The sequence below is a fragment of the Oncorhynchus masou genome, chromosome 13 (assembly GCF_036934945.1).
Source record: "Oncorhynchus masou masou isolate Uvic2021 chromosome 13, UVic_Omas_1.1, whole genome shotgun sequence".
NCBI classification, from domain to species: Eukaryota; Metazoa; Chordata; class Actinopteri; order Salmoniformes; family Salmonidae; genus Oncorhynchus; species Oncorhynchus masou.
Genome location: NC_088224.1, coordinates 98,255,084 through 98,280,783, shown reverse-complemented (window position 1 = coordinate 98,280,783; position 25,700 = coordinate 98,255,084).

Below are 25,700 nucleotides of genomic sequence, written 5' to 3'. Positions count from 1 at the left end.
GGCTCAGAACGCACCACCACCATCACTATCACCACCACCACCATCACCACCCCAACCATCACCACCACCATCACCACCACCCCAATCCCCAGTGTTGAGGATCAGCGGGGTGGAGATGGTGTTTCCTACCTTCACCATCTTGGGGCGTCCCGTCAGAAAGTCCAGGACTTAGTTGCACAGGGCCGGGTCGAGACCCAGGGTCTCGAGCTTAATGATGAGTTTGGAGGGTACTATGGTGTTAAATGCTGAGCTGTTGTCGATGAACATAATTCTTACATAGGTATTCCTCTTGTCCAGATGGGTTATGGCAGTGTGCAGTGTGGTTGCGATTGCATCGTCTGTAGACCTATTGGGGCGGTAAGCAAATTGGAGTGGGTCTAGGGTGTCAGGTAGGGTGGAGGTGATATGGTCCTTGACTAGTCTCTCAAAGCACTTCAAGATGCCGTCTGGGCCGGCAGCCTTGGGGTTATAACACGTTTATAACCCCATGAGTTGGCTTCATGATCACGTTGGCTTCATGATTCATGTTTATATTAATCTCAAGATCAGGATACAGAATGAGCCTTTGAGTTGGCTGTGGTGATGCTGACATTTAACTGTTCTGCTGTCTGAGTCTTTTAAATAATATACATCTCAGGGAACATCACCACCACCATCAACACCACTACCACCACCACTACCATCACCACCCATCATTACCATCACTATCACCACCATCACCACCACCACCATCACCCCCACTTCCATCACCACCATTTCCACCACCACCATCACCATCACTATCACCACCACCACTACCATCACCACCACCACCACTACCATCACCACCCATTATCACCACCATCACCACCACCACCCTCACTTTCACCACCACCCTCACTATCACCACCACCATTTCCATCACCACCATCACAACCATTTCCACCACCACCATCACCACCATCACCACCATCATCACCACCACCACCACCAGTATCACCACCATCAGCACATCATCAACACCATCACTACCAATCACCATCATCAACATCACCACCATCACCACCAGCACCACCAAATCAAATCAAATCAAATCAAATTTATTTATATAGCCCTTCGTACATCAGCTGATATCTCAAAGTGCTGTACAGAAACCCAGCCTAAAACCCCAAACAGCAAGCAATGCAGGTGTAGAAGCACGGTGGCTAGGAAAAACTCCCTAGAAAAGCTGTGCCGGGTAGAGATGGCTGTGCCGGGTAGAGATTATAACAGAACATGGCCAAGATGTTCAAATGTTCATAAATGACCAGCATGGTCGAATAATAATAAGGCAGAACAGTTGAAACTGGAGCAGCAGCACGGCCAGGTGGACTGGGGACAGCAAGGAGTCATCATGTCAAGTAGTCCTGGGGCATGGTCCTAGGGCTCAGGTCAGTTGAAACTGGAGCAGCAGCACGGCCAGGTGGACTGGGGACAGCAAGGAGTCATCATGTCAGGTAGTCCTGGGGCATGGTCCTAGGGCTCAGGTCCTCCGAGAGAGAGAAGGAGCACATCAGCACATCATCACCACCATCACCACAACCACCACCATCACCACAACCACCACCACCACCACCACCAACTTCACCACCACCATTACCACCCACCACCACCACCACCACCATCACCCAACCATTAACTTCACCACCACCACCATGACCACCATCACCACCACTACCACCCACCACTACCACCCACCACCACCATCACCACCACCATCACAATCAACTTCACCAACACCATCACCACCACCATCATCACAATCACCACTATCACCACCACTACCACCCACCACCACCATCACCACCACCATCATAATCAACTTCACCAACACCATCATCACCACAATCACCAACACTATCACCACTATCACCACAATTACCATCACCACCACCACCATCACCATCACCGCTGTCATCAGTGGGCAGGGGTCAAGACAGGGCTCTCTAACTTTACCAGTTCTCCTTTCTTTAACACAATCTTCTGTGTCTCCTCCTGGGAGGAAGGGAGGAAGGAAAGGAGGTATATTAATACAGAAGTTGGCAGAAGGGCGAGGATGGGTGCCGTAGCTGCCTGCCGTGCCGGTGGACAGACAGCCTGCCGTGGAGGCCGAGGATGGGGGCTGTAACTGTCTGCCGTGCTGGTGGACAGACAGCCCGCCGTGGAGGCCGAGGATGGGGGCTGTAACTGTCTGCCGTGCTGGTGGACAGACCAATTGTCGGGGATAGATCAGATATCTGAAGTTCCATGTTACAACTGTAATTTGATCGTTTGAATTAAGCGTGGAGATCAGTTGTTCTTCAATGACTGGTATCAGGTCTGTGGAGCAGGGTAGATCTACTACGGTAGATTAATCTGTTATCTCAAATTGGTGATACAAGCACCCTGTCAGAAACAGATCCATGGTCCGTGTTTTGTTGATTTTTTATGTCAGCTTGAACTAAAATCAATACCCCTCAGCACAGTGGGTGCTGCCATAGCTACACAGCTGAATTATCATATCCATTGCCCAATCAATAGTAGGGGAGGCAGGATAAAGTAGACTATAGCATGCTAGGTACGGCTTTAAAAAAGGCTTTAGAATTCTTGCCTGTATCATAGACTATTGACCATTTTGGGCCAGGTGACAGGAGGTACATCTATGATTGTGTATGATGGGATGGAATAAGTTCTGATTGTGTTCAACCTTTACATGCTAGAGAGTATCCTTCATATCTAGACAGGGTGTGGTTTCAAATTGTATTTGATTTATTTCAAATACTTTAGTTTGATTGAGCTTGTCTGGCAGAATAGTCCAACATGTGCAAACCCTGTTCATCTGGTACTCCAGGCAGCCTCAATGAATCAGGAGGCTGAAAAGATTTGGCATGGACCCTTAGATCCTGCAAAAGTTCCACAGCTGCACTATCGAGTGCATCTTGAATGGGTGCATCACCACTTAGTGTGGCAACTGCTTGGCCTCCGACCGCAAGGCACTACAGAGGGTAATGCATACGGCCCAGTACATCACTGGGGCCGAGCTCCGTGCCCTCCTGGACCTCTATACCAGGCGGTGTCAGAGGAAGGAGTCAAAGACTCTAGCCACCCAGGTCATAGACTGTTCTCTCTGCTTCTACACGGCAAGCGGTACCACTGCACCAAGTCTGGAACCAACAGGACCCTGAACAGCTTCTACCCCCAAGCCATAAGACTGATAAGTAGTTGGTTCAATAAATATCCAATAGCTACCCGGACTAACTCCATTGACCCTTTCTGCACCAACTATTTTGGCTCATCACATACGCTGCTGTTACTGTTAATTATCTGTCACTTTATACCTAGTTATACTTTATACCTCGTACCCCTGCACATCGTACTCGTACCCCATGTATATAGCCAAGGTATCATCACTCATTGTGTATTTATTATTACGTGTTATTACTTTTCTATTATTTCCCTATTGTCTTTCTCTCTACATTGTTGGGAAGAGCCCATAAGTAAGCATTTCACTGTTAGTCTATACCTGTTGTTTACCAATCTTTTGACAAAAACACATTTATTTGATTTAATTACACGCTGAAAGTATTTGAAAGAAACAAATGCTATTTGAACCCATGTGTGCATCTAGGATGTAAATATGTCCTTTACTTCTCTCGCAGTTAAACAAGAATAGAACATTATCTGTATTATATTACAGATTAAGTAAAAAGCTCAATGTGGCCACAAACAATCGCTGTATAATTATTACAATCAGATCAGCCTTGTTTTCCTCATCGATTTCACTTTACTGTATCCATGAAGTTTAGGCTTCATGGAGGTCTCTGGTGCCTGGATACAGCTTCATGGAGGTCTCTGGTGCCTGGATACAGCTTCCTGGAGGTCTCTGGTGCCTGGATACAGCTTCCTGGATACAGCTTCATGGATACAGCTTCATGGAGGTCTCTGGTGCCTGGATACAGCTTCCTGGAGGTCTCTGGTGCCTGGATACAGCTTCCTGGAGGTCTCTGGTGCCTGGATACAGCTTCCTGGAGGTCTCTGGTGCCTGGATACAGCTTCCTGGAGGTCTCTGGTGCCTGGATACAGCTTCCTGGAGGTCTCTGGTGCCTGGATACAGCTTCCTGGAGGTCTCTGGTGCCTGGATACAGCTTCCTGGATACAGCTTCATGGATACAGCTTCATGGAGGTCTCTGGTGCCTGGATACAGCTTCATGGAGGTCTCTGGTGCCTGGATACAGCTTCCTGGAGGTCTCTGGTGCCTGGATACAGCTTCCTGGAGGTCTCTGGTGACTGGATACAGCTTCCTGGATACAGCTTCATGGATACAGCTTCATGGAGGTCTCTGGTGCCTGGATACAGCTTCCTGGATACAGCTTCATGGAGGTCTCTGGTGCCTTGATACAGCTTCCTGGATACAGCTTCATGGAGGTCTCTGGTGCCTGGATACAGCTTCATGGATACAGCTTCCTGGATACAGCTTCATGGAGGTCTCTGGTGCCTGGATACAGCTTCATGGATACAGCTTCCTGGATACAGCTTCCTGGAGGTCTCTGGTGCCTGGATACAGCTTCCTGGATACAGCTTCATGGATACAGCTTCCTGGAGGTCTCTGGTGCCTGGATACAGCTTCCTGGAGGTCTCTGGTGCCTGGATACAGCTTCCTGGATACATCTTCATGGATACAGCTTCCTGGATACAGCTTCATGGATACATCTTCATGGATACATCTTCCTGGATACAGCTTCCTGGATACATCTTCCTGGATACATCTTCCTGGATACATCTTCCTGGATACATCTTCATGGATACAGCTTCCTGGATACAGCTTCCTGGATACATCTTCCTGGATACATCTTCCTGGATACATCTTCCTGGATACATCTTCATGGATACATCTTCATGGATACAGCTTCATGGATACAGCTTCATGGATAAAGCTTCATGGATACATCTTCCTGGAAACATCTTCATGGATACAGCTTCCTGGATACATCTTCCTGGATACATCTTCATGGATACAGCTTCATGGATACAGCTTCCTGGATACAGCTTCATGGATACAGCTTCATGGATACAGCTTCATGGATACATCTTCATGGATACAGCTTCATGGATACAGCTTCATGGATACAGCTTCCTGGATACAGCTTCATGGATACAGCTTCATGGATACATCTTCCTGGATACAGCTTCATGGATACAGCTTCATGGATACAGCTTCCTGGATACAGCTTCCTGGATACAGCTTCATGGATACAGCTTCATGGATACAGCTTCCTGGATACAGCTTCATGGATACAGCTTCATGGATACAGCTTCATGGATACAGCTTCATGGATACATCTTCCTGGATACATCTTCATGGATACAGCTTCATGGATACAGCTTCCTGGATACAGCTTCATGGATACAGCTTCATGGATACAGCTTCATGGATACAGCTTCCTGGATACAGCTTCGTGGATACAGCTTCGTGGATACATCTTCATGGATACAGCTTCATGGATACAGCTTCATGGATACAGCTTCCTGGATACAGCTTCATGGATACAGCTTCATGGATACATCTTCATGGATACAGCTTCCTGGATACAGCTTCGTGGATACAGCTTCCTGGATACAGCTTCCTGGATACAGCTTCATGGATACAGCTTCCTGGATACATCTTCCTGGATACATCTTCATGGAAACAGCTTCCTGGATACAGCTTCATGGATACAGCTTCATGGATACAGCTTCATGGATACAGCTTCATGGATACAGCTTCATGGAAACAGCTTCATGGATACATCTTCATGGAAACAGCTTCATGGATACAGCTTCATGGATACAGCTTCATGGAAACAGCTTCATGGATACAGCTTCATGGATACAGCTTCATGGAAACAGCTTCTTGGATTCAGCTTCATGGATACAGCTTCCTTGATACAGCTTCCTGGACGTCTCTGGCAAATTTATTTGAACTGCTCAATTGCTTGTCTTGACACACACACACACACACACACACACACACACACACACACACACACACACACACACACACACACACACACACACACACACACACACACACACACACACACACGCAGTAACTATAACAGTAACAGTAACAGTATATACACAACCAGTAACTATAACTGTAACAGTATATACACACACAGTAACTATAACAGTAACTGTATACACACACACAGTAACTATAACTGTAACTGTATACACACACACAGTAACTATAACAGTAACAGTATATACACTTCCAGTAACTATAACTGTAACAGTATATACACACACAGTAACTATAACAGTAACTGTAAACACACACACAGTAACTATAACAGTAACTGTATACACACACACAGTAACTATAACTGTAACTGTATACACACACACAGTAACTATAACTGTAACTGTATACACACACAGTAACTATAACTGTAACAGTATATACACACACAGTAACTATAACAGTAACAGTATATACACTTCCAGTAACTATAACAGTAACTGTATACACACACACAGTAACTATAACTGTAACTGTATACACACACACAGTAACTATAACAGTAACTGTATACACACACACAGTAACTATAACTGTAACTGTATACACACACACAGTAACTATAACTGTAACTGTATACACACACAGTAACTATAACTGTAACAGTATATACACACACAGTAACTATAACAGTAACAGTATATACACTTCCAGTAACTATAACAGTAACAGTATATACACACTCCAATGGACAGGGCTGCCGTGCTTCTAGCTCTCAGGAAACTTGGCAGTATTTAGTTTATTCAAGTGTTATTTCTTACATTATTAGCCCAGGAAATGTTTGGTGTTATTACATACAGCCGGGAAGAACTTTTGGATATCAGAGCGGTGGTAACTCACAGAGCGGCGTTAACTCCCCAAGCGGCGGAAACTCCCCGAGCGGCGGTAACTTATAGAGCGGCGGTAACTCACAGAGCGGCGGTAACTCACCGAGGGGCGGTAACTCACAGAGCGGCGGTAATTCCCCGAGCGGCGGTAATTCCATGAGCGGCGGTAACTCCCCGAGCGGCGGTAACTCACAGAGCGGCGGTAACCCACAGAGCGGCGGTAACTCACAGAGCGGCGGTAACTCACAGAGCGGCGGGAGCTCCCCGAGCGGCGGTAACTCCCCGAGCGGCGGTAACTCATAGAGCGGCGGTAACTCCCCGAGCGGCGGTAACTCACAGAGCGGCGGTAACTCCCCGAGCGGCGGTAACTCACAGAGCGGCGGTAACTCCCCCGGCGGTAACTCACAGAGCGGCGGTAACTCCCCCGAGCGGCGGTAACTCATAGAGCGGCGGTAACTCACAGAGCGGCGGTAACTCACAGAGCGGCGGTAACTCCCCGAGCGGCGGTAACTCATAGAGCGGCGGTAACTCACAGAGCGGAGGTAACTCCCCGAGCGGCGGTAACTCACAGAGCGGCGGTAACTTACAGAGCGGCGGTAACTCACCGAGCGGCGGTAACTCACAGAGCGGCGGTAACTCCCCGAGCGGCGGTAACTCCCGAGCGGCGGTAACTCCCCGAGCGGCGGTAACTCACAGAGCGGCGGTAACTCACAGAGCGGCGGTAACTCACAGAGCGGCGGTAACTCCCCGAGCGGCGGTAACTCACAGAGCGGCGGTAACTCCCCGAGCGGCGGTAACTCCCGAGCGGCGGTAACTCACAGAGCGGCGGTAACTCACAGAGCGGCGGTAACTCACAGAGCGCCGGTAACTCACAGAGCGGCGGTAACTCCCCGAGCGGCGGTAACTCATAGAGCGGCGGTAACTCCCCGAGCGGCGGTAACTCACAGAGCGGCGGTAACTCCCCGAGCGGCAGTAACTCATAGAGCGGCGGTAACTCACAGAGCGGCGGTTACTCACAGAACGGCGGTAACTCCCCGAGCGGCGGTAACTCACAGAGCGGCGGTAACTTACAGAGCGGCGGTAACTCACCGAGCGGCGGTAACTCACAGAGCGGCGGTAACTCCCCGAGCGGCGGTAACTCCCCGAGCGGCGGTAACTCCCCGAGCGGCGGTAACTCACAGAGCGCCGTTAACTCACAGAGAGGCGGTAACTCACAGAGCGGCGGTAACTCCCCGAGCGGCGGTAACTCCCCGAGCGGCGGTAACTCCCCGAGTGGCGGTAACTCACCGAGCGGCGGTAACTCACAGAGCGGCGGTAACTCACCGAGCGGCGGTAACTCACAGAGCGGTGGTAACTCACAGATCGGCGGTAACTCCCCGAGCGGCAGTAACTCACCGAGCGGCGGTAACTCACAGAGCGGCGGTAACTCACAGAGCGGCGGTAACTCCCCGAGCGGCAGTAACTCACCGAGCGGCGGTGACTCACAGAGCGGCGGTAACTCCCCGAGCGGCGGTAACTCACAGAGCGGAGGTAACTCCCCGAGCGGAGGTAACTCCCCGAGCGGCGTTAACTCACCGAGCGGAGGTAACTCACAGAGCGGAGGTCACTCACCGAGCGGAGGTAACTCACAGAGCGGAGGTAACTCACCGAGCGGAGGTAACTCACAGAGCGGAGGTAACTCCCCGAGCGGAGGTAACTCCCCGAGCGGCGTTAACTCACCGAGCGGAGGTAACTCACAGAGCGGAGGTCACTCACCGAGCGGAGGTAACTCACAGAGCGGAGGTAACTCACCGAGCGGAGGTAACTCACAGAGCGGCAGTAACTCACCGAGCGGAGGTAACTCCCCGAGCGGCGGTAACTCACCGAGCGGCGGTAACTCACAGAGAGGCGGTAACTCACAGAGCGGCGGTAACTCACAGAGAGGCGGTAACTTACAGAACGGAGGTAACTCACCGAGCGGCGGTAACTCACAGAGCGTCGGTTACTCACAGAGCGGCGGTAACTCACAGAGCGGAGGTAACTCACCGAGCGGCAGTAACTCACCGAGCGGCGGTAACTTCCCGAGCGGTGATTATCAATTACCCTCCAGGGCAATTCCACTGATTCCAGAGGCTGCTCCCAAACACCACCGGCGGAAAAGAGGTACTCGGAGTGGACTCCTAGTTCTACTCAGGAGACACGCACACCACCCACTGCTTCTGAGTATATTACTAGATAATGTTCAGTCTCTGGATAATCAAGTTGACGAGCTCAGGGATTGTAACATACTCTGTTTCATGGAAACATGGCCCTCTGAGATATACTGTCTGAGTCCGTTCAGCCAGTTGGGTTCTATAACAGTATACACACACACATACACACACACACACACACACACACACACACACACACACACACACACACACACATGCACACACTATAGCAGTATACACACACACACACATGCGTGCAAACACGCACACACACACACACTCTTAAACAGTAGCAGTATAAACACACACAGTAGTAGAGTGGTATGACTTCAGTAGTAGACAGTAGTAGACAGCAGTAGAGTAGTATGACTTCAGTAGTAGACAGTAGTAGACAGTAGTATGACTTCAGTAGTAGACTGTAGTATGACTTCAGTAGTAGACAGTAGTATTACTTCAGTAGTAGACAGTAGTATGACTTCAGTAGTAGACTGTAGTATGACTTCAGTAGTAGACAGTAGTATGACTTCAATAGTAGATAGTAGTAGACAGTAGTAGACAGTAGTATGACTTCAGTAGTAGACAGTAGTATGACTTCAGTAGTAGACAGTAGTATGACTTCAGTAGTAGACAGTAGTAGACAGTAGTAGACAGTAGTATGACTTCAATAGTAGACAGTAGTAGTATGACTTCAGTAGTAGAGTAGTATGACTTCAGTAGTAGACAGTAGTATGACTTCAGTAGTAGACAGTAGTAGAGTAGTATGACTTCAGTAGTAGACAGTAGTAGAGTAGTATGACTTCAGTAGGAGACAGTAGTAGAGTAGTATGACTTCAATAGTAGATAGTAGTAGACAGTAGTAGAGTAGTATGACTTCAGTAGTAGACAGTAGTAGACAGTAGTAGAGTAGTATGACTTCAGTAGTAGACAGTAGTATGACTTCAGTAGTAGACAGTAGTATGACTTCAGTAGTAGACAGTAGTAGACAGTAGTAGAGTAGTATGACTTCAGTAGTAGACAGTAGTAGACAGTAGTAGAGTAGTATGACTTCAGTAGTAGACAGTAGTATGACTTCAATAGTAGACAGTAGTATGACTTCAGTAGTAGACAGTAGTAGACAGTAGTAGACAGTAGTATGACTTCAGTAGTAGACAGTAGTAGTATGACTTCAGTAGTAGACAGTAGTAGAGTAGTATGACTTCAGTAGTAGACAGTAGTAGAGTAGTATGACTTCAGTAGTAGACAGTAGTAGAGTAGTATGACTTCAGTAGTAGACAGTAGTAGAGTAGTATGACTTCAGTAGGAGACAGTAGTAGACAGTAGTAGAGTAGTATGACTTCAATAGTAGATAGTAGTAGACAGTAGTAGAGTAGTATGACTTCAGTAGTAGACAGTAGTAGACAGTAGTATGACTTCAGTAGTAGACAGTAGTATGACTTCAGTAGTAGACAGTAGTAGACAGTAGTAGAGTAGTATGACTTCAGTAGTAGACAGTAGTAGACAGTAGTAGAGTAGTATGACTTCAGTAGTAGACAGTAGTATGACTTCAGTAGTAGACAGTAGTAGACTGTAGTAGACAGTAGTATGACTTCAGTAGTAGACAGTAGTAGAGTAGTATGACTTCAGTAGTAGACAGTAGTATGACTTCAGTAGGAGACAGTAGTAGAGTAGTATGACTTCAATAGTAGATAGTAGTAGACAGTAGTAGAGTAGTATGACTTCAGTAGTAGACAGTAGTAGAGTAGTATGACTTCATTAGTAGACAGCAGTAGAGTAGTATGACTTCAGTAGTAGACAGTAGTAGACAGTAGTAGAGTAGTATGACTTCAGTAGGAGACAGTAGTAGACAGTAGTAGAGTAGTATGACTTCAGTAGGAGACAGTAGTAGACAGTAGTAGAGTAGTATGACTTCAGTAGTAGACAGTAGTAGAGTAGTATGACTTCATTAGTAGACAGTAGTAGAGTAGTATGACTTCATTAGTAGACAGCAGTAGAGTAGTATGACTTCAGTAGTAGACAGTAGTAGACAGTAGTATGACTTCAGTAGTAGACAGTAGTATGACTTCAGTAGTAGACAGTAGTAGAGTAGTATGACTTCAGTAGTAGACAGTAGTAGAGTAGTATGACTTCAGTAGTAGACAGTAGTAGAGTAGTATGACTTCAGTAGTAGACAGTAGTATGACTTCAGTAGTAGACAGTAGTAGAGTAGTATGACTTCAGTAGTAGACAGTAGTATGACTTCAGTAGTAGACAGTAGTAGAGTAGTATGACTTCAGTAGTAGACAGTAGTAGACAGTAGTATGACTTCAGTAGTAGACAGTAGTAGACAGTAGTATGACTTCAGTAGTAGACAGTAGTAGAGTAGTATGACTTCAGTAGTAGACAGTAGTAGACAGTAGTATGACTTCAGTAGTAGACAGTAGTAGAGTAGTATGACTTCAGTAGTAGACAGTAGTAGAGTAGTATGACTTCAGTAGTAGACAGTAGTATGACTTCAGTAGTAGACAGTAGTAGACAGTAGTAGAGTAGTATGACTTCAATAGTAGATAGTAGTAGACAGTAGTAGACAGTAGTAGAGTAGTATGACTTCAGTAGTAGACAGTAGTAGACAGTAGTATGACTTCAGTAGTAGACTGTAGTAGACAGTAGTATGACTTCAGTAGTAGACAGTAGTAGAGTAGTATGACTTCAGTAGGAGACAGTAGTAGAGTAGTATGACTTCAATAGTAGATAGTAGTAGACAGTAGTAGAGTAGTATGACTTCAGTAGTAGACAGTAGTATGACTTCAGTTGTAGACAGTAGAATGACTTCAGTAGTAGACAGTAGTATGACTTCAGAAGTAGACAGTAGTAGACAGTAGTAGAGTAGTATGACTTCAGAAGTAGACAGTAGTAGAGTAGTATGACTTCAGTAGTAGACAGTAGTAGAGTAGTATGACTTCAGTAGTAGACAGTAGTAGAGTAGTATGACTTCAGTAGTAGACAGTAGTAGACAGTAGTAGAGTAGTATGACTTCAATAGTAGATAGTAGTAGACAGTAGTAGAGTAGTATGACTTCAGTAGTAGACAGTAGTATGACTTCAGTAGTAGACAGTAGTAGAGTAGTATGACTTCAATAGTAGATAGTAGTAGACAGTAGTAGAGTAGTATGACTTCAGTAGTAGACAGTAGTATGACTTCAGTAGTAGACAGTAGTAGAGTAGTATGACTTCAGTAGTAGACAGTAGTAGACAGTAGTAAAGTAGTATGACTTCAGTAGTAGACAGTAGTAGAGTAGTATGACTTCAGTAGTAGACAGTAGTAGAGTAGTATGACTTCCATAGTAGATTTTAGTAGACAGTAGTAGAGTAGTATGACTTCAGTAGTAGACTGTAGTAGAGTAGTATGACTTCAGTAGTAGACAGTAGTAGAGTAGTATGACTTCAGTAGTAGACAGTAGTATGACTTCAGTAGTAGACAGTAGTAGACAGTAGTATGACTTCAGTAGTAGACAGTAGTAGACAGTAGTATGACTTCAGTAGTAGACAGTAGTATGACTTCAGTAGTAGACAGTAGTAGACAGTAGTATGACTTCAGTAGTAAACAGTAGTAGACAGTAGTATGACTTCAGTAGTAGACAGTAGTAGACAGTAGTATGACTTCAGTAGTAGACAGTAGTATGACTTCAGTAGTAGACAGTAGTAGACAGTAGTATGACTTCAGTAGTAGACAGTAGTAGAGTAGTATGACTTCAGTAGTAGACAGTAGTAGAGTAGTATGACTTCAGTAGTAGACAGTAGTAGAGTAGTATGACTTCAGTAGTAGACTGTAGTAGAGTAGTATGACTTCAGTGGTAGACAGTAGTAGACAGTAGTAGAGTAGTATGACTTCAGTAGTAGACTGTAGTAGAGTAGTATGACTTCAGTAGTAGACAGTAGTAGAGTAGTATGACTTCAGTGGTAGACAGTAGTAGACAGTAGTATGACTTCAGTAGTAGACAGTAGTAGACAGTAGTATGACTTCAATAGTAGACAGTAGTAGAGTAGTATGACTTCAGTGGTAGACAGTAGTAGACAGTAGTATGACTTCAGTAGTAGACAGTAGTAGAGTAGTATGACTTCAGTAGTAGACAGTAGTATTACTTCAGTAGTAGACAGTAGTATGACTTCAGTAGGAGACAGTAGTAGACAGTAGTAGACAGTAGTATGACTTCAGTAGTAGACAGTAGTATGACTTCAGTAGGAGACAGTAGTAGAGTAGTATGACTTCAGTAGTAGACAGTAGTAGACAGTAGTATGACTTCAGTAGTAGACAGTAGTAGAGTAGTATGACTTCAGTAGTAGACAGTAGTAGAGTAGTATGACTTCAGTAGTAGACAGTAGTAGACAGTAGTATGACTTCAGTAGTAGACAGTAGTAGAGTAGTATGACTTCAGTAGTAGACAGTAGTAGACAGTAGTATGACTTCAGTAGTAGACAGTAGTAGAGTAGTATGACTTCAATAGTAGATAGTAGTAGACAGTAGTAGACAGTAGTATGACTTCAGTAGTAGACAGTAGTAGAGTAGTATGACTTCAGTGGTAGACAGTAGTAGACAGTAGTATGACTTCAGTAGTAGACAGTAGTAGACAGTAGTATGACTTCAGTAGTAGACAGTAGTAGACAGTAGTATGACTTCAGTAGTAGACAGTAGTAGACAGTAGTAGACAGTAGTATGACTTCAGTAGTAGACAGTAGTAGACAGTAGTAGACAGTAGTAGACAGTAGTATGACTTCAGTAGTAGACAGTAGTAGAGTAGTATGACTTCAGTAGTAGACTGTAGTAGAGTAGTATGACTTCAGTAGTAGACAGTAGTATTACTTCAGTAGTAGACAGTAGTATTACTTCAGTAGTAGACAGTAGTAGACAGTAGTAGAGTAGTATGACTTCAGTAGTAGACAGTAGTAGACAGTAGTATGACTTCAGTAGTAGACAGTAGTAGTATGACTTCAGTAGTAGACAGTAGTAGACAGTAGTATGACTTCAGTAGTAGACAGTAGTATTACTTCAGTAGTAGACAGTAGTATTACTTCAGTAGTAGACAGTAGTAGACAGTAGTAGAGTAGTATGACTTCAGTAGTAGACAGTAGTAGACAGTAGTATGACTTCAGTAGTAGACAGTGGTATTACTTCAGTAGTAGACAGTAGTATTACTTCAGTAGTAGACAGTAGTAGACAGTAGTAGAGTAGTATGACTTCAGTAGTAGACAGTAGTATTACTTCAGTAGTAGACAGTAGTAGACAGTAGTAGAGTAGTATGACTTCAGTAGTAGACAGTAGTATGACTTCAGTAGTAGACAGTAGTATTACTTCAGTAGTAGACAGTAGTATTACTTCAGTAGTAGACAGTAATAGACAGTGGTAGAGTAGTATTACTTCAGTAGTAGACAGTAATAGACAGTGGTAGAGTAGTATTACTTCAGTAGTAGACAGTAGTAGACAGTAGTATGACTTCAGTAGTAGACAGTAGTAGAGTAATATTACTTCAGTAGTAGACAGTAGTAGACACCATGGTGCAAATGCATTCCTAAGATGCTACTGCAACCCTAAGAATGCACAATAGTGCTAATGCATTCCTAAGATGCTAATGCTGAGCTGGGAATGCACCACGCTGCTAAAGCATTCCTAAGATGCTAATGCTGAGCTGGGAATGCACCATGCCACTAAATGCTATGCTGAGATGCTAATACTATCATGAGATTCTATTGCTATCATAAGAATGCACATAGTACTAATGCTATCCTGAGAATGTAGCATGGTCCTGTGTGGCTCAGTCGGTAGAGCATGGCGCTTGCAACGCCAAGCGTCGTGGGTTCGATTCCCACTGGGGCCACCCATATGCAGTAGTGGCCCCAGCCGACTTGTAAGTCGCTTTGGACAAAAGCGTCTGCTAAATGGGATATATTATTATTATTATTATATATTATAATGGTATGCCAATATTGTAGCAGGGCACTAATGCTACCCTGGTAGCCTAAAGCTATTCTGAGGAAGCACCATGCTTAATGAGTATAATGCCTATTCCTACCTCAAACCATGCATTGATGCCAATGGGAAAGCTGGGCGGAAATCAGTGTTGGATCTCAAGTTTGGGCTTAGACCACATTTCCTTCCAGCTGTCAGACAGACTGGATCCTTCTAGACTGTTTGGATCACCTGCATTGTTGATTATCACCATGGATACTAAAGTAATTTATGATCGTCACCATGGATACTAATGTACTTTAATGATCTTGGATACAAATTTAATGTATGATCATGACCATTGATACTAATGTAATTTGATGATTATCACCATGGATACTAATGTACTTTGATGATCATCACCATGGATACTAATGTACTTTGATGATCATGGATGCGAATGTAATTTATGATCATCACCATGAATTCTAATGTACTTTGATGATCATCACCATGGATACTAATGTACTTTGATGATTATCACCATGGATACTAATGTACTTTGATGATCTTGGATACAAATTAAATTTTTGATCATGACCATTGAAACTAATGTATTTTGATGATCATGACCATGGATACTAATATACGTTGATGATCATGAAAACTAATGTACTTTCATGATCATGACCATGGATCAAATCCATTTTTATTTGTCAGATGCGCCGATTGCAACAGGTGTAGTAGACCTTACAGTGAAATGCTGAATACAACAAGTGTAGTAGACCTCACAGTGAAATGCTGAGTACAACAGGTGTAGTAGACCTGATAGTGAAATGCTGAGTACAACAGGTGTAGTAGACCTCACCGTGAAATGCTGAATACAACAGGTGTAGTAGACCTCACAGTGAAATGCTGAATACAACAGGTGTAGTAGACCTCACAGTGAAATGCTGAGTACAACAGGTGTAGTAGACCTGATAGTGAAATGCAGAATACAACACCTCACAGTGAAATGCTGAGTACAACACCTCACAGTGAAATGCTGAGTACAACAGGTGTAGTAGACCTCACAGTGAAATGCTGAGTACAACAGGTGTAGTAGACCCCACAGTGAAATGCTGAGTACAACAGGTGTAGTAGACCTCACCGTGAAATGCTGAATACAACAGGTGTAGTAGACCTTACAGTGAAATGCTGAATACAACAGGTGTAGTAGACCTTACAGTGAAATGCTGAATACAACAGGTGTAGTAGACCTCACAGTGAAATGCTGAATACAACAGGTGTAGTAGACCTCACAGTGAAATGCTGAATACAACAGGTGTAGTAGACCTCACAGTGAAATGCTGAATACAACAGGTGTAGTAGACCTCACAGTGAAATGCTGAATACAACAGGTGTAGTAGACCTTACAGTGAAATGCTGAATACAACAGGTGTAGTAGACCTCACAGTGAAATGCTGAATACAACAGGTGTAGTAGACCTCACAGTGAAATGCTGAATACAACAGGTGTAGTAGACCTCACAGTGAAATGCTGAATACAACAGGTGTAGTAGACCTCACAGTGAAATGCTGAATACAACAGGTGTAGTAGACCTCACCGTGAAATGCTGAATACAACAGGTGTAGTAGACCTTACAGTGAAATGCTGAATACAACAGGTGTAGTAGACCTCACAGTGAAATGCTGAATACAACAGGTGTAGTAGACCTCACAGTGAAATGCTGAATACAACAGGTGTAGTAGACCTCACAGTGAAATGCTGAATACAACAGGTGTAGTAGACCTCACAGTGAAATGCTGAATACAACAGGTGTAGTAGACCTCACCGTGAAATGCTGAATACAACAGGTGTAGTAGACCTTACAGTGAAATGCTGAATACAACAGGTGTAGTAGACCTTACAGTGAAATGCTGAATACAACAGGTGTAGTAGACCTCACAGTGAAATGCTGAATACAACAGGTGTAGTAGACCTCACAGTGAAATGCTGAATACAACAGGTGTAGTAGACCTCACAGTGAAATGCTGAATACAACAGGTGTAGTAGACCTTACAGTGAAATGCTTACTTATAAGCCCTTAACCCACAAAAATACCTATAAAAAAAGCAAGAGATAAGAAAAACAAATATTTAAGGAGCAGCAGTAAATAAGAATAGCGGGGCTATATACAGGGTATTACAGTACAGAGTCAATGTGGAGGCTATATACAGAGTATTACGGTACAGAGTCAATGTGGAGGCTATATACAGGGTATTACGGTAGAGAGTCAATGTGGAGGCTATATACAGAGTATTACGGTACAGAGTCAATGTGGAGGCTATATACAGAGTATTACGGTACAGAGTCAATGTGGAGGCTATATACAGAGTATTACGGTACAGAGTCAATGTGGAGGCTATATACAGAGTATTGCGGTACAGAATCAATGTGGAGGCTATGTACATTTAACATTACATTTAAGTCATTTAGCAGACGCTCTTATCCAGAGCGACTTACAAATTGGTGAATTCACCTTCTGACATCCATGTACAGGTTATCACGGTACAGAGTCAATGTGGAGGCTATATACAGAGTATTACGGTACAGAGTCAATGTGAAGGCTATATACAGAGTATTACGGTACAGAGTCAATGTGGAGGCTATATACAGACTATTACGGTACAGAGTCAATGTGGAGGCTATATACAGGGTGTTACGGTACAGAGTCAATGTGGAGGCTATATACAGGGGGTACCAGTACAGAGTCAATGTGGAGGCTATATACAGGGGGTACCAGTACAGAGTCAATGTGGAGGCTATATACAGAGTATTACGGTACAGAGTCAATGTGGAGGCTATATACAGGGGGTACCAGTACAGAGTCAATGTGGAGGCTATATACAGGGGGTACCAGTACAGAGTCAATGTGGAGGCTATATACAGAGTATTACGGTACAGAGTCAATGTGAAGGCTATATACAGAGTATTACGGTACAGAGTCAATGTGGAGGCTATATACAGACTATTACGGTACAGAGTCAATGTGGAGGCTATATACAGGGTATTACAGTACAGAGTCAATATGGAGGCTATATACAGGGTATTACAGTACAGAGTCAATGTGGAGGCTATATACAGGGGGTACCAGTACAGAGTCAATGTGGAGGCTATATACAGAGTATTACGGTACAGAGTCAATGTGGAGGCTATATACAGAGTATTGCGGTACAGAATCAATGTGGAGGCTATGTACATTTAACATTACATTTAAGTCATTTAGCAGACGCTCTTATCCAGAGCGACTTACAAATTGGTGAATTCACCTTCTGACATCCATGTACAGGTTATCACGGTACAGAGTCAATGTGGAGGCTATATACAGGGGTTCAGAGTCAATGTGTCAATGTCCTGGGGCACCGGTGTCAAGGTAATTGAGGTAAATATGTACATGGAGGTAGGGTTATTAAAGTGGCTATGCATAGATCATAACAGAGGGTAGCAGCAGTGTAGGGGGGACAGGGGGGGGGGAGTGCAAAAAGTCTGGGTTGCCATTGTCTGTTCAGGAGTCTTATGGCTTGGGGGTAGAAGCTGTTTTAGAAGCCTCTTGGACCGAGACTTGGTGCTCCGGTACCGCTTGCCGTGTAGTAGAAGAGAGAACCGTCTATGACTAGGGTGGCTGGAGTCTTTCACAATTTTTAGGGCCTTCCTCTGACGCCGCCTGGTATAGAGGTCCTGGATGGGAGGAAGCTTGGCCCCGGTGATGTGCTAGGCCGTACGCACTACCCTCTGTAGTGCCTTGCGGTCGGAGGCAGAGCAGTTGCCATACCAGGCAGTCATGCAACCCGTCAGGATGCTCTTGATGGTGGAGTTGTATAACCTTTTGAGGATATGAGGACCAATGCCAAATCTTTTCAGTCTCCTGAGGGGAAATAGGTTTTGTCGTGCCCTCTTCACAACTGTCTTCGTGTGCTTGGACCATGTCAGTTTGTTGGTTAGGTGGATGCCAAGGAACATGAAGCTCTCAATCTACTCCACTGCAGCCTCATCGATGAGAATGGAGGCGTGATCGGTCCTCCATTTCCTGTAGTCCACAACCATCTCTTGATCATATTGAAGGAGAGGTTGCTGTTCCTGTAACCACATGGTCAGGTCTCTGACCTCTCATCGCTGTCGGTGATCAGGCCTAACCCTGTTTTGTCGTCAGCAAACTTAATGATGGCGTTGGAGTTGTGCCTGGCTGTGCAGTCATGAGTGAACAGGGAGTACAGGAGGTGACTGAGCACGCAACCCTAAGGGGCCCCTGTGTTGAGGATCAGCATGGCAGATGTGTTGTTGCCTACCCTTACCACCTGGGGACGGCCCATCAGGAAGTCTAGGATCCAGTTGCAGAGTGAGATGTTTAGTCCCAGGGTCCTTAGCTTAGTGATGAGCTTTGAGCGCACTATGGTGTTGAATGCTGAGCTGTCAATGAATAGCATTCTCACAGAGGTGTTCCTTTTGTCCAGGTGGGAAAGGGCAGTGTGGAGTGCAATAGAGAATGCATCACCCGTGGATCTGTTGGTGCGGCACGCAAATTAGAGTGGGTCTAAGGTTTCTGGGATAATGATGTTGATGTGAGCCAGCCTTTCAAAGCATTTGATGGCTACAGATGTGAGTGCTACAGGTCGGTAAAGGTTGAAAATGTCAGTGAATTGACACTTGCCAGTTGGACAGCGCATGCTTGGAGTACACGTCCTGTTAATCCTTCTGGCCATGCAGCCTTGCGAATGTTTAAAGGTCTTACTCACATCGGCTGCGTGGACTGTGATCACACAGTCATCTGGAACAGCTGATGCTCTCATGCATGTTTCAGTGTTACTTGCCTCGAAGCGAGCATAGAAGTTATTTAGCTTGCCTGGTAGGCTTGTGTCACTGGGCAGCTCGCGGCTGGGCTTCCCTTAGTAGTCTGTAATAGTTTTCAAGCCCTGCCACATCCGATGAGCGTCAGAGCTGGTGCAGTACGATTCAATCTTAGTCCTGTATTGACGCTTTGCCTGTTTGATGGTGCGTCGGTGGGCATAGTAGGATTTATTATAAGCTTCCGGGTTAGAGACCCGCACCTTGAAAGCGGCAGCTCTACCCTTTAGCTCGGTGTGATTGTTGCCTGTAATCCATGGCTTTTGGTTGGGGTATTTACGTACAGTCACTGTGGGGACGAGGTCATCGATGCACTTATTGATAAAGCCAGTGACTGATGCGGTGACCTCCTCAATTATTTATTTATTTTTTTATGTTTATTTAACTAGGCATGTCATGGCATGTTATGAACATATTCTTATTTTCAATGACGGCATAGGAACAGTGGGTTTACTGTCTTGTTCAGGGGCAGAACGACAGATGTTTGCCTTGTCAGATCAGGGATTTTATCTTGCTACCTTCCGGTTATGAGTCCTTCACTCTAACTACTACGCTACTTGCCGCCCCTCAATGCCATGGGAAGAATCCTGGAACATATTCCAGTCTGTGCTAGCAACACAGTCCAATTGCTTAGCATCTGCTTCATCTGAACACTTTCTTATTGCACGAGTCACTGGTGCTTCCTGCCTTTAATTTTTTATTTGAAGCAGAAATCAGGAGGATAGAATTATGGTCAGATTTGCCAAATGGAGGGTGAGGGAGAGCTTTGTACACGTCTCTGTGTGTGGAGTAAAGGTGGTCTAGAATTTTTTTCCCTCTGGTTGCGCATTTAACATGCTGATAAAAATTCGGTAAATCTGATTTAAGTTTCCCTGCACTAATGTACTTTGATGATCATCATACTAATGTATTTTTTATTCCCCAACATGCATACTGTATATATTTATTTTGAAGTATTTTTCTTCCCAATGTGTTTCACACAATAATATTGCTGCAGCAATAAGACCCTTCACGTGATCCATACAGTAGAGCTTCAATCTGCAGCTCTCAGTAGTAAGTGGCTGCTCAGAGAGCTGAATAGTAAACTGCTTAGGGTGGGAGTTATTGACTGAGCTGAGAGCATTCAGAAAAGTGATAGATGTTGATAACAAGATTGTATCTGATTTCAACACAATCTCAACTGTTCCTCCAGGAATCAGCTCCATTCTGTTTTATATGATCAAATAAAATCACATTTCATTTGCCACATACACATGTTATTGCAGGTGTAGTGAAATGCTTTTGTTTCTAGTTCCAACAGTGCAGCAATATCTAACAATTTACAACAATACACACAATACACACAACCTAAAAGTCAAATAATGTAATTAAGGAATATATACATATTAGGATAAGCAGAGTGGCATAGACTAAAATACAGTAGAATAGAATACGGTATTTTCATATGAGATGAGTAAAGCAAAAATATGTAAACATTATTAAAGTGACCAGTGATTCCAAGTCTATGTATATAGGGCAGCAGTCTTTACGGTGCAGGGTTACGTAACCGGGTGGAAGCCAGGTAGTGGTGGCTATTTAACAGTCTGATGGACTTGACGTAGAAGTTGTTTTTCAGTCTCTCGGTCCCAGCTTTGATGCACCTGTACTGACCTCGCCTTCTGGATGATAGCGGGGTGAACAGGCAGTGGCTCCGGTGGTTGTTGTCCTTGATAATCTTTTTGGCCTTCCTATGACATTGGCTTCTGTAGGTGTCCTGAAGGACAGGTAGTTTGCCAGATGGATCTCTTATAAGAATAAGAGATGAGAGTAACAAGAAACTAAAGAGCAGCAGTAAAAAATAACAATATATACAGGGGGGTTCCGGTACAGAGTCAATGTTCGGTGTCACCGGTTAGTTGAGGTAGTATGTACGTGTAGGTAGAGTTAATTAAAGAGACTATGCATAAATGACAACAGAAAGTAGCAGCAGCATAGAAGAGGGAGGGTACGGGGGGGGGGCAATGCAATTTGTCTGGGTAGCCATTTGAATAGATGTTCAGGAGTCTTATGGCTCGGTGGTAGAAGCTGTTCAGAAGCCTCTTGGACCTGGACTTGCTGCTCCGGTACTGCTTGCCATGTGGTAGCAGAGAGAACAGTCTCTGTCTAGGGTGGCTGGAGTCTGAAGCCCTTCCTCTGACACCACCTGGTTTAGAGGTCCTGGATAGCAGGAAGCTTGGCCCTTCTGATGTACTGGGCCGTTCACACTACCCTCTGTAGTGTCTTGCGGTTGGAGGCCGAGCAGTGGCCATACCAGGCAGTGATGCAACCCATCAGGATGCTCTTGATGGTGCAGCTTTAGATCCATTTTAGGATCTGAGGACCCATGCCAAATCTTTTCACTCTCCTGAGGGAGAATAGGTTTTGTCGTGCCCTCTTCATGATTGTCTTGGTGTGCTTGGACCATGTTAGTTTGTTGGTGATGTGGACACCAAGGAACTTGAAGCTCTCAACCTGCTCCACTACAGCCCCGTCGATGAGAATGGGGGCGTGCTCGGTACTTTTTTTCCTGAAGTCCACAATCATCTCCTTTGTCTCGATTACTTTGAGGGAAGAGGTTGTTGTCCTGGCACCACACGGTCAGGTCTCTGACCTCCTCCCTATAGGCTGTCTCATCTTTGTCTGTGATCAGGCCTACCGCTTTTGCGTCATCGTCAAATTTAATGATGGTGTTGGAGTCGTTCCTGGACGTGTAGTCATGAGTGAACAGGGAGTACAGGAGGGGGCTGAGCACGCACCTCTGAGGGGCCCCTGTGTTGAGGATCACCGTGGAGGATGTGTTGTTACATACCCTTACCACTTGGGGGTGGCCCGTCAGGATGTCCAAAATCTAGTTGCAGAGGGGGGTGTTTAGTCCCAGGGTCTTAGATTATTGATGAGCTTTGAGGGCACTATGGTGTTGAATGCTGAGTAGCGAGAGGTTGAAAATGTCAGTGAAAACACTTGCATTTGGTCAGTGCATGCTTGGAGTACACGTCCTGGTAATCTGTCTGTCCCTGTGGCCTTGTGAATGTTGACCTGTTTAAAGGTATTACTCACTTCGGCTGCGGAGAGCATGATTACACTGTCGTCCAGAACAGCTGAGGCTCTCATGCATGTTTCAGTGTTATTTGCTTCGAAGCGAGCATACAAGTTATTTAGCTCATCTGGTAGGCTCATGTTACTGGGCAGCTCTCAGCTGTACTTCCCTTTGTAGTCTGTCATGGGGTTAGATTCCTTCTCCTTGAAAGCGACAGCTCTAGCCTTTAGCTCAGTGCGGATGCTGCTTGTAATCCATGGCTTCTGGTTGGGGTATGTACGTATGGTCACTGTGGTGATGATGTCATCGATTATTGATGAAGCCAATGACTGATGTGGTTTACTCGTCAATGCCATTGGAATGTCCCTGAACATGTTCCAGTCTAGAAAAACAGTCCTGTCACTGGTGCTTCCTGCTTTCATTTTTTCTTGTAAGCAGGAAACAGGAGGATAGAATTTTGGTCAGGGGAGAGCTTTGTATGCTTCTCTGTGTGTGGAGTAAAGGTGGTCCAGAGTTATTTTTCATCTGGTTGCACATTTAACATGCTGATAGAAATGTGGTAAAACTGATTTAAGTTTCCCTGCATTAAAAACCCCGGCTACTAGGAGCGCCGTCTCTGGGTGAGTGTTTTCTTGTTTGCTTATGGAGGAATACATCTCATTCAATGCTATCTTAGTGCCAGCCTCTGACTGTGGTGGTATGTAAACAGCTACAAAGAATACAGATGAAAACTTTCTTGGTAGGTAGTGTGGTCTACGGCTTATCATGAGATACTTTCTTAGATATCGTGCACCAGTTGTTGTTTACAAAAATACATAGACCTCCGCCCCTTGTCTTACCAGACGCCGCTGCTCTATCCTGCCGATGTATCTTTTAACCAGGCAGCTGTATGTTGATATTGTTGTCGTTCAGCAACGACTCTGTGAAACATAAGATGTTACAGTTTTTAATGTCCCGGTGGTAGTTTAATCTTCCCTGTAACTCGTCGATTTTATTGTCCAAACATTGCACGTTTGGTACAGAATGGAGGGAAGTCGTGGTTTATTCAATCTTAGAAGGCAGCCCGACCTTCGCCTCCTCTTTCTCCACCTCCTCTTCACGCAGATCACGGGGATTGGGACCTGTTTCCGAGGAAGCAGTGTATCCTTCGCGTCAGGCTCGCCAGAGTCTTGAATGGAAAAAAGGGATTCTGCTAGTCCGTGGTGAGTAATCACAGATCACGGGGATTGGGACCTGTTCCCGAGGGAGCAGTGTATCCTAATCACAGTCCTGATGTCTAGAAGTTATCTTCGTTCAGAGATGGGAGCGGCAGAATTATGAACAAAATAAGTAAAAAAATAAATTACAAACAAGGCAAATAAACAAACAAAAAAACACAATCGGCCGGGGACACGTAAAACGTCTGCCATCTTCTCCGGTGCCATCTTGGGTTGCCAATCATGGTCTGCGTTTACAATCAGCTTACAGCCAAATGGACTGGATTTTACTATCAGTTTACAGCCAAAATGATTTTCTTTACGGCATGATAAAATGCAGTCATTGGAATGGCATAGACATGTCATTGTTCTTCCTATGACAGTTAATTGTTGTTGATAGCAGAGATAGAATTCCTGCCAGCCCGTGTGGCTCTGCTTTCTCTTTTCTTCTCTTGTTGCTGAACGGTTAAAAGCCACACCGCTCAGTACTGATGTAGCCTTTGTTAACAAGCAGATGTTCGTGCCAATAACAGTTCCACTATCAAGCTGCTCTCTATACTGGTTCAGATAACATGATATGCTATCGCTCATTCAACACAGATCCTAAGATTCTGATAAAGGCTTTAGCTACACATCCTATTTCACCATTACTTTATGAGTAATAAAAGTGCCTCATACTCTACAAACTTTATACCAACTTTTATCTTGCAGGTATGATTTCACTTTCTTCGGACTTGGTTTTTAATTAGCGCTTGATGTTATACTTCATTTACATAATGTCTTACATTTTCAAATGTAATTGACGTCAGAATTGTTTGCAGCGAGCAGAGCAGACCTCAAGCTAACCGTGTGAGATCGTGAGGCTGGCTATGGCTGGGTGAGAAATAGGCATATTAATCATGTTTAAAATTACCTTTCAAACACTCAAACAGGCTCTTAATGGTGTGTGTTCCTTTGGCAGCTGATTCTGGCTCGGATCAGTGTAATTCTCGGCCTGGCTTCCATCCGCGGAGCCAGTGACTTGACACCCTCCATTTCTGGGGAATAGACAAGAGAAAATCACTAGGGAGATGGGAGGGCCATTATTCATAATTAAAAAACGAATTTGACCTGCAGTGATATGGCTGTCCCGCCTTGTTGGCACACTACTGTAAGCTGTGTCAGGGAGTCGCAGCAAGCTGCTAGCAGTCAGTGGGACGTGGGCTCAGTGTTGATGCGTTTACCACTGGATGGACTTTGTCTCAGTGTTGATGCATTGACCACTGAATGGACTTGGTCTCAGTGTTGATGCATTGACCACTGAATGGACTTGGTCTCAGTGTTGATGTGTTGAACACTGAATGGACTTGGTCTCAGTGTTGATGCATTGTCCACTGAATGGACTTGGTATCAGTGTTGATATTTGGACCAATGGACTTGGTCTCAGTGTTGATGCGTTGACCACTGAATGGACTTTGTCTCAGTGTTGATGCGTTGACAACTGAATGGACTTGGTCTCAGTGTTGATGCATTGACCACTGAATGGACTTGGTCTCAGTGTTGATGCGTTGACCACTGAATGGACTTGGT